Genomic DNA, 16,607 nt, shown 5'->3' on the forward strand with positions numbered 1-16,607 from the left:
TTGTACTTTGGTTTCGCTTTCTCTCTGGTAAAAAGTCCTTCCTGTTATGCTGTATTAAGAAGCTGATGCATGTGCCTCATGTTCTGTGTAGATAAAAGTTGAATTACCCCATATAATCTACTCTCACAAGTTTCTTCTGCGACCAAACTATGCAACAAACATACTAGGCTTTGTTTTCTCATTTTGACTCTCATAGTTGTGGTCTACCTATGATGTAAGTTACAGGCCTCTCTCATCTCTTTAAGTGGGAGAACTTGCACAATTGGCTGACTAAATGCTTTTTTCCCCACTGTATTTTGCTGTCCCTGTTCTCGGTATTGCAGTACCATACATTGTGCAGACCCCCTATTCTCAGTAGTGCAGTGCTGCACCATATATTTTGCTGTCCCTGTTCTCAGTACTGCAACTCATCTCCAATAACGCTGAGCTGCAGAACGCTGCCGGGAGCATACACTGTGCTGCCCCCGTACATTGTCTACATCTGGCTGTAGCTGCTCGCCAGCACCACCCTCTGCTGCAGCCTTAGGTTGTTGTCACCCAGGTTTTATGTGTCTCTTTCCTCAATGATGAAGCGACCGCTCCAGGAGTTGTAGAATCGGTGCAGGATTCTGATGCATACCTCCCAACCATCCCGGATCCAGCGGGACTGTCCCGATTTTGACAGTCAGCCCCACGATCCCGGGCGGGACATTAGTTGTCCCTCACTGGTTGGGAGGTGTGTATATCACCCGGTCAGCTCTCTGAGCTCCTGCACCCACAGAGCAGCATATTGGCTGCTCTGTGCACACAGGACCTGTGATGAAGTCACAGGATGGGAGGAGTCGGGGTCACATGATCGGGAGGACCTCCGTGTACAGGACTCTGCTGGTTGTCATGGCGCTGGAGGAAGGTAAGCGTATGTGTGAGGTCAGGAGGTGTTTACAGTGTGGATGTAGCAGAGCCGTGTGTGTACGAGGTGTATGGAGCGGAGCAGCGTGTTAAAGGTGTATGGAGCGGAGTCGTGTGTGTAAGACGTGTACCGAGCGGAGCCACGTGTGTACGAGGTGTGCGCAGCAGAGCCATGTGTGTACAAGGTAGTGGAGCAGCGTGTGCAATGTGTATGGAGCGGAGCCGTGTGTGTACGAGGTGTATGAAGCGGAGCTGTGTGTGTACGAAGTGTACAGAGTGTAGCCGTGTGTGTACGAGATGTATGGAGAGGAGCCGTGTGTGTATGAGGTGTACAGAGCCGAGCCGTGTGTGTATAAGGTGTATGGAGCGGAGCCGTGTGTGTACGAAGTGTATGGAGTGGACCCGTGTGTGTACGAGGTGTATGGGGAGGAGCCGTGTGTGTATGAGGTGTACGGAGCGGAGCCGTGTGTGTACGAGGTGTACGGAGCGGAGCCGCATGTGCAAGGTGTATGGAGCAGAGTCGTGTGTGTACGAGGTGTATGGAGAGGAGTCGCATGTGTACGAGGTGTACGGAGCGGACGCTGGCTGTGTCGGATCGGAGCAGATATTGCTCCTCGCACTGACACTGACTGGCACAGGAGACACGGAGGTCTTTATCAGTGGCATATCACAGCTGCAGCGACGTGAGCAGTCAGCGGCGCAGCTGGATTACACCATTCAGCGCCATGGGAGTGGAAGCTGCCGACTGCTGCGAGGGAGCGCGGTGAAAGGTGTGTGTGTGTGTAGTGATGGAGAAGGCAATGATGGGGGTGGGGTAACCATGTGTGGCCATTATACTGCACCCAGCATTGTGTGGGGCCATTATACTGTATGGAGCATCGTGAGGGGCCATTATACTGTACCCAGCATTATGTGTGGCCATTATACTGTACCCAGCATCGTGTGGGGCCATTATACTGTACAAAGCATCATGTGAGGCCATTATACTGTATGGACCATCACATGGGGCAAGTATACTGTACGCAGCATCATGTGGGGCCATTATACAGTATGGAGCATAATGTGGCCATTATACAGTATGGAGCATTATGTGTGGCCATTATACAGTATGGGGCACTGTGTGGCCATTATACAGTATGGAACATCATGTGGAGACATTATACAGTAAGGAGCATCATGTGTGGCCATTATACAGTATGGAGTATCATGTGTGGCCATTATACAGTACGCAGCATCATGTGTGGCCATTATACAGTATGGAGCATCATGTGTGGCCATTATACAATATGGAGCATCATGTGCGGTCATTATACAGTATGGAGCATCATGTGCGGTCATTATACAATATGGAGCATCATGTGTGGCCATTATACGGTATGGAGCATCATGTGCGGTCATTAAACAATATGGAGCATCATGTGCGGTCATTATACAGTATGGAGTATCATGTGTGGCCATTATACAGTATGGAGCATCATGTGCGGTCATTATACAGTATGGAGCGTCATGTGTGGCCATTATACAGTATGGAGCATCATGTGCGGTCATTATACAATATGGAGCATCATGTGCGGTCATTATACAATATGGAGCATCATGTGTGGCCATTATACAGTATGGAGCATCATGTGTGGCCATTATACAGTATGGAGCATCATGTGTGGCCATTATACAGTATGGAGCATCATGTGCGGTCATTAAACAATATGGAGCATCATGTGCGGTCATTATACAGTATGGAGCATCATGTGCGGTCATTATACAGTATGGAGCACTGTGTGGCCATATTTTTTTGTTTATAATTATTGTATATGAAACAGTGTGATCAGCAGTGCTAAATGGGTGTGGTTGGGACGTGGATATGGGTGTGACTAATTATGAGTGGGTGTGGTCAGAGGCGTGGCCTAAAATTTGCCACGGTGCGCAAACTTTGTCCCTCTTTCCCATCTTCAAAAGTTGGGAGGTACGAGGTGTATGGAGCGGAGCCGTGTGTGTATGAGGTGTATGGAGCGGAGCTGTGTGTATGAGGTGTATGGAGCTAAATGTGTACGAGGTGTATGGAGCGGAGCTGAATGTGTACAAGGTGTACAGAGCTGAGCCATGTGTGTATGAGGTGTATGGAGCAGAGCCGTGTGTGTATGAGGTGTATGGAGCGGAGCCGTGTGTGTATGAGGTGTATGGAGCAGAGCTGAATGTGTACGAGGTGTATGGAGCGGAGCTAAATGTGTACGAGGTGTACGGAGCGGAGCCACATGTGTACGAGGTGTATGGAGCGGAGCGCGTGTGTACGGAGCGGAGCCGTGTGTGCAAAGTGTACGGAGCGCAGCCGCGTGTGTAGGAGTAGCTATGTGTGGCCATTATATGGTACGAAGTATCAAGTGCGGCCAATATACAGCATGGAGCATCCTGTGCGGTCATTATACAGTATGGAGCATCATGTGTGGCCATTATACAGTACGAAGCATCATGTGGGGCTTTTATACAGTATGGAGCATAATGTGGCCAATGGCCATTATACAGTATGGAGCATCATGTGTGGCTATTATACAGTATGGAGCATCATGTGGCCATTATACAGTATGTGGCATCATGTATGGCCATTATACAGTATGGAGCATCATGTGTGGCCATTATACAGTATGGAGCATCATGTGGCCATTATACAGTATGGAACACTGTGTGGCCAATATACAGTATAGAGCATCATGTGGAGCCATTATACAGTATGGAGCATCATGTGTGGCCATTATACAGTATGGGGCACTGTGTGGCCATTATACAGTATGGAGCGTCATGTGTGGCCATTATATAGTATGGAGCATAATGTGGCCATTATACAGTATGGAGCATCATGTGGCCATTATACAGTATGGAGCATCATGTGTGGCCATTATACATTATGGAGCACTGTGTGGCCATTATACAGTATGGAGCACTGTGTGGCCAATATACAGTATGGAGCATCATGTGGAGATATTATACAGTATGGAGCATAATTTGTGGCCATTATACAGTATGCAGCATCATGTGTGCCCATTATACTGTATGGAGCATCACGTGGGGCCAGTATACTGTACGCAGCATCATTTGGGGCCATTATACAGTATGGAGCATCATGTGTGGCCATTATACAGTATGGAGCATAATGTGGCCATTATACAGTATGGAGCATTATGTGTGGCCATTATACAGTATGGGGCACTGTGTGGCCATTATACAGTATGGAGCATCATGTGGAGCCATTATACAGTAAGGAGCATCATGTGTGGCCATTATACAGTAAGGAGCATCATGTGTGGCCATTATACAGTATGGAGCATCATGTGGCCATTATACAGTATGGAGCATCATGTGTGGCCTTATACAGTATGGAGCATCATGTGTGACCATTATACAGTATAGAGCATCATGTGTGGCCATTATACAGTATGGGGCATCATGTGGAGCCATTATACAGTATGGAGCATCATGTATGGCCATTATACAGTATGGAGCATAATGTGGCCATTATACAGTATGGAGCATCATGTGTAGCCATTATACAGTATGGAGCATCATGTGGCCATTATACAGTAAGGAGCATCATGTGTGGCCATTATACAGTATGGAGCACTGTGTGGCCATTATACAGTATGGAGCACTGTGTGGCCAATATACAGTATGGAGCATCATGTGGAGCCATTATACTGTATGGAGCATCAAGTGGGGCCAGTACACTATACGCAGCATCATGTGTGGCCATTATACAGTATGGAGCGTCATGTGTGGCCATTATACAGTATGGAGCGTCATGTGTGGCCATTATACAGTATTGAGCATCATGTGTGGCCATTATACAGTATGGAGCGTCATGTGTGGCCATTATACAGTATGGAGCGTCATGTGTGGCCATTATACAGTATGGAGCGTCGTGTGTGGCCATTGTACAGTGTGGAGCGTCGTGTGTGGCCATTGTACACTATGGAGCGTCGTGTGTGGCCATTATACAGTATGGAGCGTCATGTGTGGCCATATTTTTTTTGTTTATAATTATTGTTTACGAAACATTGTGATCAGAAGTGCTAAATGGGTGTGGTTGGGGCGTGACTAGTTGTGAAATGGGTGTGGTCAGAGGTGTGGCCTAAAATTTGCCACGGCGCGCAGTTGGGAGATATGCTGATGTTTCATTCTCTGCTCTTTATGTGGCCACATTTATGATGGTGGTTGTATATCATTTGCAAGAGCTGAGCTGCCACCATAACTATCAGTGTCCTTGTACAACATGTGAACCGTGACCTCCATCCTGGCACTGATTACATATCTTCTTAGCTTTGGCTGGAGGTGAAAGCTCTGCGCGTCCTCTGTGCGCCCAGACGTCTCTGACTGTAACAGTAATCGGGAGGGTTGTGGATAAGTTATTCCCTACTGGCGCTACAGCGTACAGCTGGGATACAGCGGAGCAGGGTCAAACTCTGACACCACCACAACTCACAGGATTAGGATACGCAATGTGGGAAGTCGGCTCACTTAGCTGCTCCCCGAGGTAGACACAGGAACACTTTAGTTTAAAGTCTCTGGGTGGTTTGCTACTTCATAAACCATAAAGCCCAAACTAGTAACAAAAACAGCCTTTCTGGCACAAATCAAATTAAAAGGCCCATAGAAAGTCCTTCCTAGTATGGCTCCCACCTTGTGAGACAGACACGCACAGCAGTTCTCACTGGAGCTTCAGCCTAGAGGCTTGCTTCCTCCAAAACAGCACAAACCAAAAAAACCACTGACTGGACATTTAACTCCCTCCAACCACACCCTTGAGGTAGAGATATGGTGGGTAGGCGGCGTTGATAATTATTGTTCCCGCCTGTGTGGGAGTAGTTATATTGCCCTCGCTGCAGTGTGCCCGATAGCAAGTACACAGCAGGCAGCATTTCTGCCGACTAATTACCATAGGTGCAGTACCTAGTCTGACCTGAGGGTAAAGGGGGCGCCAGAGAGCTGCAAGTTTTAAACCGGAACTGGGAAGTGGGATATAGATAAATCCCCATCAGCAGGAACCAGGGGCAACCAAAAAATCCCTTGTTCATGACAAATTGGTGTGAGTATTGGGGACGATAAAGATATCCTCCCCGGGATCCCTGACATACTGCTGGGATCCGTGACATAGTGTTGGCAGCACGGTGTGAACCATGACATATTATTGGCAGAGCGGTGGGATAATAGAGCATTAGTGATCTGGTTTGAGCAATCATTCCTCTCATTAAAGCAAGCTCAGTGTTTACTAGTCCTGAGACGATACCGTGTGTACTTGTGATTACCCCCTCCCTTTCTCTTCGTTTTTCTATCCTATCTTTTATTAGGCAATGTTGGACGCAAAAGGAGAAGCCTGGTACACCCAGCAAAAGAAGGACACTCTTGTAAGAGCATGCATGTACCATGGCCTGGACCCCCAGGGCAAATCCAAGGCTCAAATGGTCACTGAACTGGTGCAATTTGAAGCAGACCAAATCTGGCCTCAGAGCCCAGAGGCCGCAGAAGCCAGCACAAGTGAAAATTGTGCAGCAGTAGAGGTCCAACTACTGAATGCTGACCCTACTTGCAACCAGGGCGGATTGGACCCCCACCTGCAGGTGGTCTTGGAACAACTCCCCGCCGACGACCGTGATGGACGTCTGCAGCTGATCCAGCAATACCATGAAAAAGTGGAAAAGCAGGAGGCAGAGAGAGCCCAGCGGGCTGAGCGGGAGGCCCAAGCAGGGAGGGACCATGAACTGCGGCTGGGACAACTCAGAGCCGTACCTTCTACCACGCGGAGCAGTGAGTCAAGCAACGTTCAGTTACCCAAACCCCGGCCAGAGCACTTTTCTGTGATAGAAAAGGACGGGGACTTGGACACTTTCCTGCGGGCCTTTGAGAAAGCCTGCAGACCGTACCGGCTGCCTGGGGATCAATGGGCCCAATACCTGACCCCAGGGCTAAAAGGCAAAGCTCTGGAGGCATTTGCTTCTCTCCCGCCAGAGCAAGATGACGACTAAGAGGCCATCATGCAGGCCCTGATAACCAAGTACCAGCTTACACCTGAGGTTTACCGTGGAAAGTTCCGGAACCTCCAACGTGGCCCACAAAAGACAGTTACAGCGATGTGGCGCATGGACTTGGGACCCACTTTGACTAGTGGAACCAAGGACTGTCAGTGACCACCTTTGCACAGCTGCGAGACCTGATGATCAAACACCAGTTCTTACATCTTTGCCCAGCTGAGGTGCGACAGTTCATGATGGACAGAGATCCCAAAGACGTGACGAAAGCAGCGCAGATTGCCGATGCCTATGAGGCCAACCGTAAATCGGAAGTGCGAAAGCCAGTCACCGCCAGCTGGAGAGGGGGTAAACCTGCAACCAACACCAGTACCCCTGCCAGCTAACTCACCAGAGGTCCTGTCCTTGTTGCCAACAGCACCAGACCGAACATTGACCTTCGCCATTGTTTTTTCTGCAAATGGACTGGTCATATCAGCGCCAACTGTCCGGAGAAGCAGAAGAAACCCCCAGCCAAGGCCCCAGGACCTACTTCAGCAGTTTTTTGGTGGGTGGGGCGGTTGGGAGGGTGTGTGACAACGTGCAGCACATCACCGTGGGGGGCCATGTCCCTACAGGCCTCAAGGACACCGGGGCTGAACGGACCCTCATCCGACCCAAACTGGCGGCCCCTGAAGAGATAATTCCGGGGAACACCCTGACTCTCACCGGGATTGAGGGCATCCGCTGTCCCTTGCTAATGGCCAGGGTTTATATAGATTGGGGTACCGGGAGCGGGGTGAAGGAAGTGGGGCTGTCCGATAACTTGCCCACTGATGTTTTATTGGGGACTGACTTGGGGAGAATAGTTGCATACTATGTCCCTGACTCTCCTCCCCGATCGAATGCTGATGATAGCAATGGGAAATCGCATGTGTTACCTGAGCATGCTTTATCGAGTAATGATGCATCTGATAACCATTCTTTCCCTAGGAATGTTGCTGAAAATGATGTAAATGTGCCAACTGAACCTGATAACCATTGTTCCGCAAAGGTTGATGTGTCCACAGGTGCAGAAGTGCTCAGCCACGTCACTCCGCGGGGTGGGATGGCTGAGGATCCCCAAACAGGAGCAAGCGTCGGTGCTCAAGAAAATGGGGAGGTGCATGGGACCCATGAGGAAGGTGATGCCATGCAATTGACCAGTGCCACCAAAGAAGGTAACTGGCCCATAAGTAGCACTGCTCCTGGAATGTTGTGGGTGGATAAGGAGGTAGTACCCATAGCAGAGTCGGCTGATGGGTCTGTGGAAATCCCCAGGGAGACAGCCTACGTGGCTGCTGTCACCCACAGAGTGCCCGGAACGCAGATAACGTTCTGCCTTCCAGACCCTCCTCAGTCACCGTTGTGACTGAACCAGAGATGGACCCAGAGTAGGTCCCAGAGGGTTCCCATAGGGAAGGGGCCCTGACGTTGCTTCTGGCTTCCCCTAGCCAGGAGTTCCAGGCTGCTCTGCGCTCAGATGCAAGCCTAGAGAATTTGAGACAACTTGTCGAGACGCCCACCTCCGTGACTGATAAGGAGAGGGTGTTCTGGGAACGAGGGAGGTTGTACTGGGAGACAGTACCCAGAAAATCGCAAAAGGAGTGGTTGAGGGAAAGACAGCTGGTCGTCCCGCAGCAATTCTGGGGGGAGTTGTTGCGGATTGCCCATGAGATCCCGCTCGCTGGACACTTGGGGATCAGCAAAACTAAGGCTCGGCTGTTTCAACACTTCTATTGGCCCAAGATAAGGACAGATGTGTCCAACTACTGCCGCTCCTGTGTCACCTGTCAAACAGTGGGGAAGGCGGGGCCTGCTCTTAAGGCTCCCCTGATCCCTTTGCCAGTGATAGAGGAGCCTTTCCAGAGGATCGCGGTGGACATTGTGGGCCCGCTGGCCTTACCCAGCAGCTCTAGAAAGCAATACATCCTTACTGTGGTAGACTACGCGACCTGGTACCCAGAGGCAGTGTCTCTGTCCTCAACTAGGGCAGATAAGGTGGCGGATGCACTGTTCGCTATCTTTTCACGGGTAGGATTTCCCAGGGAGTTTCTTATTGATCAAGGGACCCAATTCATGTCTCGCCTAATGGAGGCTCTCTGTAAGAAAATGCAGGTGAAACATTGGTATCGAGTGCGTATCACCCACAGACAATTGGCTTGTGTGAGCGCTTCAATGGTAAGGACAGTGTGCCATGATAAAAGCCCTTATGCCCTTTCATATATTTGATCTACCTAGCTGGGACCAAGTATTCTGAGAAGACCACCTGCCCCAAAAAGTAAAAAGGGAGCTACAAGATTCTTTTGACCCCCATATCTACAGAGACTCTATTGGGGGTCCCACAGGGAGTGCCTAACGAATTCAAAGCCAGAAATGAGGAAGCAGCTGGGTTTGAGTCAATTTTTCCCATAATTGGGGTGAATAAGAATGTAAAATGGATAAATTACCTATACTATAATCAGCAGAGATTTGTTAATTTTACCAGAGATGCTATAAGGGGACTTATTGAGCAACTAGGTCCCACATCCATCATGGCCTTCCAGAACAGGATGGCCTTAGACATGATCCTAGCAGAAAAAGGTGGAGTCTGCAAAATGATAGGTACTAGCTGTTGTACTTACATCCCTAACAACACTGCCCCAGATGGAAGCATAACCAGAGCACTTAAAGGCCTTACTGACCTATCAGAAGAATTAGCCCCAAATTCAGGGTTAAAGGATCAATGTGACACCTGGTTTGGGTGGTGGGATGGGTGGCAAAGAGCACTCACAAAGTTTGGAATAGCTATTCTATGTGTTTTAATTATACTAGCCTTAATTCTATGCTGCTTAGCTCCGTGCCTTAAAAAGATGATGAAAACCATGGAAACCACAGTGATGACCATGCATGCTGACTTCGAAGATCCCATAGACGAAAGATGCTGCTGTGAGACCATGAGAGGAATGCCATATCCAGCTCCCCCGGAATGTCTGCCTGAAGCACATCGATGAGGGAGAGACTAGGATCTGACTTCCTCCTGTGCAAAGTCCATTAGGAGGGGGTCCATCTACTAGAGATGGGCCGTCTCCTGTAAACGGTGAAGATTAGTTAGTTAGATAGGCTTCAGATTAGGCCAGGAGGACAGATCGATAGACTCGACGAGATTAGGGTTTTGATTCTGCATATCTCCAAAGGGGGACTGTTAAGGAGAGAATGTATGGCATATGAAGATATACTGAAATCAAACTTATATGGACGCTTTGCTCAATCTTAGATTCATGTAGCTTTAGGGTATGTGCACACGTCAGGATTTCTTCAGGAATGTTTGCGTTTTTTTTGCGAATTTTCCCGATAAAAATGCTATAATTCTGCACAAAAAACGCATACATTATGCATCCTATCATTTAGAATGCATTCCGCATTTTTTGTGCAAATGTTGCATTTTTTCCACAAAAAAACGCAATCCGGAAAAAGAAGCAACATGTTCATTATTTTTGCGGATTTTCCATGATTTTGGAGTGTCAGGAGAAAAACGCAAAAATTCCGCAAAAAAACCCGCGTAAAAACGCGCAAAAAACGCAAAAAAAAAACCCGCATGCGGATTTCTGGCAGAAATGTCCGGATTTTGTCAGGAAAATTTCTGCAAGAAATCCTGACGTGTGCACATACCCTTAAGGTTTTCTTCTTTACTGTTATAAGACTAAATTCTGTTGATTACTCTGTACCAGGATGTACCAGGATGTACCAGGATACACCTAATGTCCAGATGGACTTTAAGAAAGGCTGTGTAAATCCCCTACCCTTATCAAGAGTAAATGGTACAGAAATAGACTAAAAGCAATAATCATTAGAATAATGGTACTATAGTAATAAAGATAATAACATATAACATGTAAGATCAGAGAGATTTGTGATAATTCTTAAGTTGGAAAAAACCAATGATATAATGTGCTGAGACTGCTCAATTTCTCCTATAAAAAGAGGGATTCTGCGAACAAATAAATTACGCGAGACGCATTTGAGACATGATCCACTGTGTCTTGTGTTTTGTTTCCTCCGTGCACGTACCTTCTCTTTCAGAGAACCAATTTGGCCACAGACAATTAAGACGGGTCGCACCCTAGTGTGACAGAATTAACACCTCAAACAGATGCTACGCATGCTGGTTGAGACCCAAGGACGCGACTGGGAGCAGTACCTCCCATGCCTGCTGTTCGCTTACCGAGAGGTTCCGCAGGCCTCCACAGGGTTCTCCCCTTTCGAGCTCCTCTACGGCAGGCGAGTCCGGGGACCCCTTGGGTTGGTAAGGGAATTTTGGGAAGAGGAGCCGAACCCTTCTTAAGTGTCTTCCTCCCCATCTTCGGGCAGGCTGCAGACCGGTAGGACGTAGGCTTCACGTCCTTGATGAGCCTTCATCATGTTGACGTGAAACCCCCCAAGAGTGGTCAAGCGTGACCACGTAGGTGACTGGGTTGAACTGTTGGTGGACGACATACGAGTCTTCCCAGGCTGCCTGAAGCTTATCTTTTGGTACGGGGACCTGCACCCACACCTTTTGACCCACATGGTAGGTCCGCTCCCGGGCGTTCTGGTCATATCAGTGCTTCTGATCATCCTGAGACTACATCATGTCATGCGCCAACTGCGTCAAGGTCTGCATTTTGTCACAGAAGCGCATGACATACTCCACTATGGACACTTCAGAAGGGTTCACCTCCTCTTCCCAGGATTCCCTTACCAACCCAAGGGGTCCTTGGACTCGCCTGCCGTACAGGAGCTCGAAGGGGGAAGCAAATAGCAGGTGTGGAAGGTACTGCTCCCAGTTGCGTCCTTGGGTCTCAACCAGCATGCGCAGCATCTGTTTGAGGGTACCACTGAAGCGCTCATACAAGCCATTGGTCTGTGGGTGATACGCACTTGATACCAGACGCTTCACCTGCATTTTCTTACAGAGAGCCTCCATTAGGCGAGACATGAATTGGGTCCCTTGATCGGTAAGCATCTCCCTGGGAAATCCTACCCGTGAAAAGATGGCCAACAGTGCATCTGCCACCTTATCCGCCCTGGTTGAGGACAGAACCACTGCCTCTGGGTACAGGGTAGCGTAGTCTACCACAGTAAGGATGTATTGCTTTCTAGAGCTGCTGGGTAAGGCCAGCAGGCCCACAATGTCCACCGCGATCCTCTGGAAAGGCTCCTCTATCACTGGCAAAGGGATCAGGGGAGCCTTAAGAGCAGGCCCCGCCTTCCCCACTGTTTGACAGGTGACACAGGAGCGGCAGTAGTTGGACACATCTGTCCTTATCTTGGGCCAATAGAAGTGTTGAGCCAGCCGGGTCTTGGTTTTGCTGATCCCCAAGGGTCCAACGAGCAGGATCTCTTGGGCAATCTGCAACAACTCACTCCTGAATGGGTGCAGGAAGACCAGCTGTCGTCTCCTCAACCACTTATTTTGTGATTTTCCAGGTATTGTCTCCTGGTACAACCTCTCTCGTTCCCAGAATACCTTCTCCTTATCAGTCACGGAGGTGGGCATCTTGGCTAGGTGTCTCAAATCCTCCAGGCTCGCATCTGAGTGCAGAGTGGCCTGGAACTCCTGGCTAGGGGCAGCCAGAAGCGACATCAGGGTCCCTTCCCCACAGGAATCCTCTGGCACCTGCTCTGGGTCCATCTCTGGTTCAGTCACCCTCATGACTGAGGAGGGTCCAGAAGGCAGACCGTTATCTGCGTTCCGGGCACTCTGACTGTGGGTGACAGCAGCTACGTAGGCTGTCTCCCCGGGGATTTCCACAGACCCATCAGTCGGCGCTGCTATGGGTACTACCTCCCCATCCACCCCCAACATCTCAGGAGCAGTGCTACTTACGGGGCAGTTACCTTCCTCTATGGCACTGTTCATTTGCACAGCATCACCTTCCTCACGGTTCCCCTGCATCTCCCCATTTCCCTTAGCACCATCGCTTGCTCCTAGTAGGGGTTCCTCAGCCATCCCACCCCAGAGTGACATGGTTGAGCACTCCTGCACCTGTGAACACATCATTCTTAGGAAATAAATGGTTAGCAGGTAAAACATGCATATTTTCATCATCAGCATCATCAGTATTACCCTCAGCATTTTCGGAAAAATGATTATCAGGTACATCATTAACCGGTAAAGCATTGTCAGGTAACACCTGCAGTTTCCTATTGCTATCATCAGCATTCGATCAGGAAGGGAAGTCAGGGACATAATGCGCAACCATCCTTCCCAAATCAGTCCCCAATAAAACAGTGGGCAAGTTAACGGACAGCCCCACTTCCTTCACCCCGCTCCCAGCACCCCAAACTATATACACCCGGGCAATTGGTAGGGGACAGCTGATGCTGCCAATCCCGGTGACAGTTGGGGTTTTCCCCGGAATAATCTCTTCAGGGGCCACCAGTTCGGGTCGGATGAGGGTTCGTTCAGCCCTGGTCTCTTTGAGGCCTGTAGCGACATGGCCCCCCAAGGTGACATGCTACACGATGTCACACACCCTCCCAACCGCCCCCACCCACCAAAAGAACTGCTGCATTAGGCCCTGGGGCCTTGGCTGGGGGGTTCTTCTGTTTCTCTGAACAGTGGGCTCTGATATGACCAGTCTGTTTGCAGGAAAAACACTGGCGAAGGTCATTGGTAGGTCTGGTGCTGTTGGCAATAGGAACAGGGCCTCTGGTGAGATGGCTGGCAGGGGTACTGGCGTTGGTCGCAGGCTTACCCCCTCTCCAGCTGGCGGTGACTGGCTTCCGCACTTCCAATTTATGGTTGGCTTCATAGGCATCGGCAATCTGCGCTGCTTTAGTTACGTCTTTGGGATGTCTGTCCATCACGAACTGTCGCACCTCAGCTGGGCACAGATGTAGAAATTGGTCTTTGATCATCAGGTCCCGCAGCTGTGCAAATGTGGTCACTGACAGTCCTTGGGTTCACTGGTCAAATTGGGTCCCGAATCCATGCGCTACATAACCATAGCTGTCATGTGGGCCACAATGGAGGTTCCGGAACTTTCTACGGTAAACCTGAGGTGTAAGCTGGTGCTTTTTCAGGGCCTGCTTGATGGCCTCATAGTCACCATCTTGATCTTGAGGGAGAGCAGCAAACGCCTCCAGAGCTTTGCCTCTTATCCCTGAGGTCAGGTATCAGGCCCATTGGTCCCCAGGCAGCCGGTAATGTCTGCAGGCTTACTCAAATGCCCGCAGAAAAGTGTTCAAGTCCCCGTCCTTTTCCATCACAGGAAAGTGCTCTGGCCGGAGTTTAGGGGGTCTGAGCGCTGTTGGGCTCACCGCTGGACTGGGACGACCTCGGCCCCTGGCTAACAGCTGGTACTCCCGCTCCGCTTGCCGCTCGGCTCTCTCGGCCTCCTGCTTTCTCATGGTATTGCTGGATCAGCTGCAGGCATCCATCACGATGTTCTAAGGCCGCCTGCAGGTTGGGGTCCAATCTGCCCTGGTTGCAAGTAGGGCCAGCATTCAGTGGTTGGACCTCAGCTGCAGCACCATTTTCGCTTGTGCTGGCTTCTACAGCCACTGGGCTCTGAGACCAGGCTTGGTCTGCTTCAAATTGCACCAGTTCCGTGACCAATTGAGCCTTGGTTTTATCATGGGGGTCCAGGGCGTGGTATGTGCATACTCCAACAAGAGTGTCCTTCTGCTGGGTGTACCAGGCTTCCCCTTTTGCGGCCATCATTGCCAAATAAAAGATAGGATAGAAAAACAAAGAGAAAGGGAGGGGGTAATCGCAAGTACACACTATTGTCTCAGGACTAGTAAACACTGAGCTTGTTCTCCAAAACTTTTTTGCGCCAAGTGCTCGCAAGAACTGTGCAAGTTTTTAGAGAGAGGAATGATTACTCAAACCAGATCACTAATGCTCCATTATCCCACCGCTCTGCCACCAAAATGTCATGAATCCCTCCGGGATCCCACCAATCTGTCACAGTTCACGGGGAAAATACCTTTATCATCTCCACCACTCACACAAATTTGTCACAAACCGGGGTTGTTTGGTTGCCCTTGTTTCCTTTTGAAGGGGATTTATCTATAACTTACTTCCCAGTTCCAGTTTGGAACTTGCAGCTCTCTGGCGTCCCCCTTGCCCTCAGGTTAGTCAGGGTACTGCACCTAGGGTAATTAGTCGCCAGAAAGTCTGCCTGCTATGTACTGGCTCTTGGACACGCTGCAGCGAGGGCGATATAACTACTCCCACTCAGGCGGGAACAATAATTATCAACGCCGCCATTTGCTACAAAGACTCCCAACCACACAAATTCTTTGCCACCAGCTCTGATTTTCCAAGTATTAACAGGTCCGGAGCCAACCCATATCACTAGCGTAATTCACTTCAGAGGATGCGACAGTTCGTTATAGAACAAGGAGAGACAAGCTATTAAATTGTAAGTTTTACTCCATAAAAAAAAAGGTCGTCAGTGTTTACAAAGTATAAAAAGATATTATAAAGAAGACAATACAATACAATTACAAATAAAAGGGGATTAAAGTTGAAAAAAACACATAGCGTTCAGATCATTTCATCTCCTGATTGCCCATGTGCTCAGGAGACACATCAAGATGCATATCACATCTGTACAGCAGCTAGCCCCCAGACAAAACACCCTCAAGACTGCTTGCTTCACACAGTTATTCCTAGCCTAAAACCAAAGCCCTTCCCAGGTGGTGACCTCACTGAGAGGCTGAAACCTCCCCTTTTCTTAGAATTATGAAAACTATCTTTTCCGCATATCTTGCTGTAGGAACCTCGTATAAGAAAGACACGGTGATCAGAATGTGCCCCACATCAGGGTGATTCTTTTAAGTGTAAAAACGCCGTAGTTTCATGAGCCGCTTACAGAGAAATCCATGCTTTGTACTCGTTGCGCTTAGCTTCTAGCGGTTTCAGGGGGTTATAGAGCTATCAATGGACATCAGAAATATATCATCCTTATATTCCTAACCCGGATCTGTGCCCCTATATATCACTTTAATAGAACAATAGAAGCTCATGCAGTTTGGAAGTGGCTATACCAGTTTTGGCTGGTATTATGCGGGAGGGAATGAGTGGCTTAGAATTCACACACAGGCAGAGTAGGAAGATGGGGGTCGGACAGGCCCACAGCGTGTGTCCGAAAAGCCATGAAACTGTTAGGTAGATACTCAACCATGGCATATTCACATTATCGTGACAGGCTGGGTATCAAATACTTATTTTCCCCACTGTATATAGATACATATATTTGCATACATGGGCTAATATACAATATATCTCATGCTGGCAAAGGCAGGGGAGCATTGTGCCTTCAGAGATCGCAGAAGGGTCCGTGGGTCAGTCGTGTAGGCGGCAGGCATTTTCTTGGTGAAAGCTTCACAGAGCATGTAATACAGGTAATAATCCAATTTGGACTTCCTTTAAGAAGCTGGAAAAAGATCCCCCATTTTACTTTTATACTGAGAGAGTCTATAAGCATGGCTATCCAATGCTCATCACTTTTCTTGAGGATAACAATATCCCTATCATCTTACAAGCATTGCTGTATACATCTAGCCATGCCCACAAGCGTGACTGAGGACCCCATTGGTTCATATTCATCACCCCGCTGCAACAGTTAATAGTCCTGGCCAACATCATTGTCGTCATCATTGTTGCTCTGATTGTCAGCCTGGTCTCTTGCCTCTGACAACTCAATGTCACCC

This window comes from Ranitomeya variabilis, chromosome 3, assembly GCF_051348905.1.
Source record: "Ranitomeya variabilis isolate aRanVar5 chromosome 3, aRanVar5.hap1, whole genome shotgun sequence".
In the NCBI taxonomy this organism is placed as follows: Eukaryota; Metazoa; Chordata; class Amphibia; order Anura; family Dendrobatidae; genus Ranitomeya; species Ranitomeya variabilis.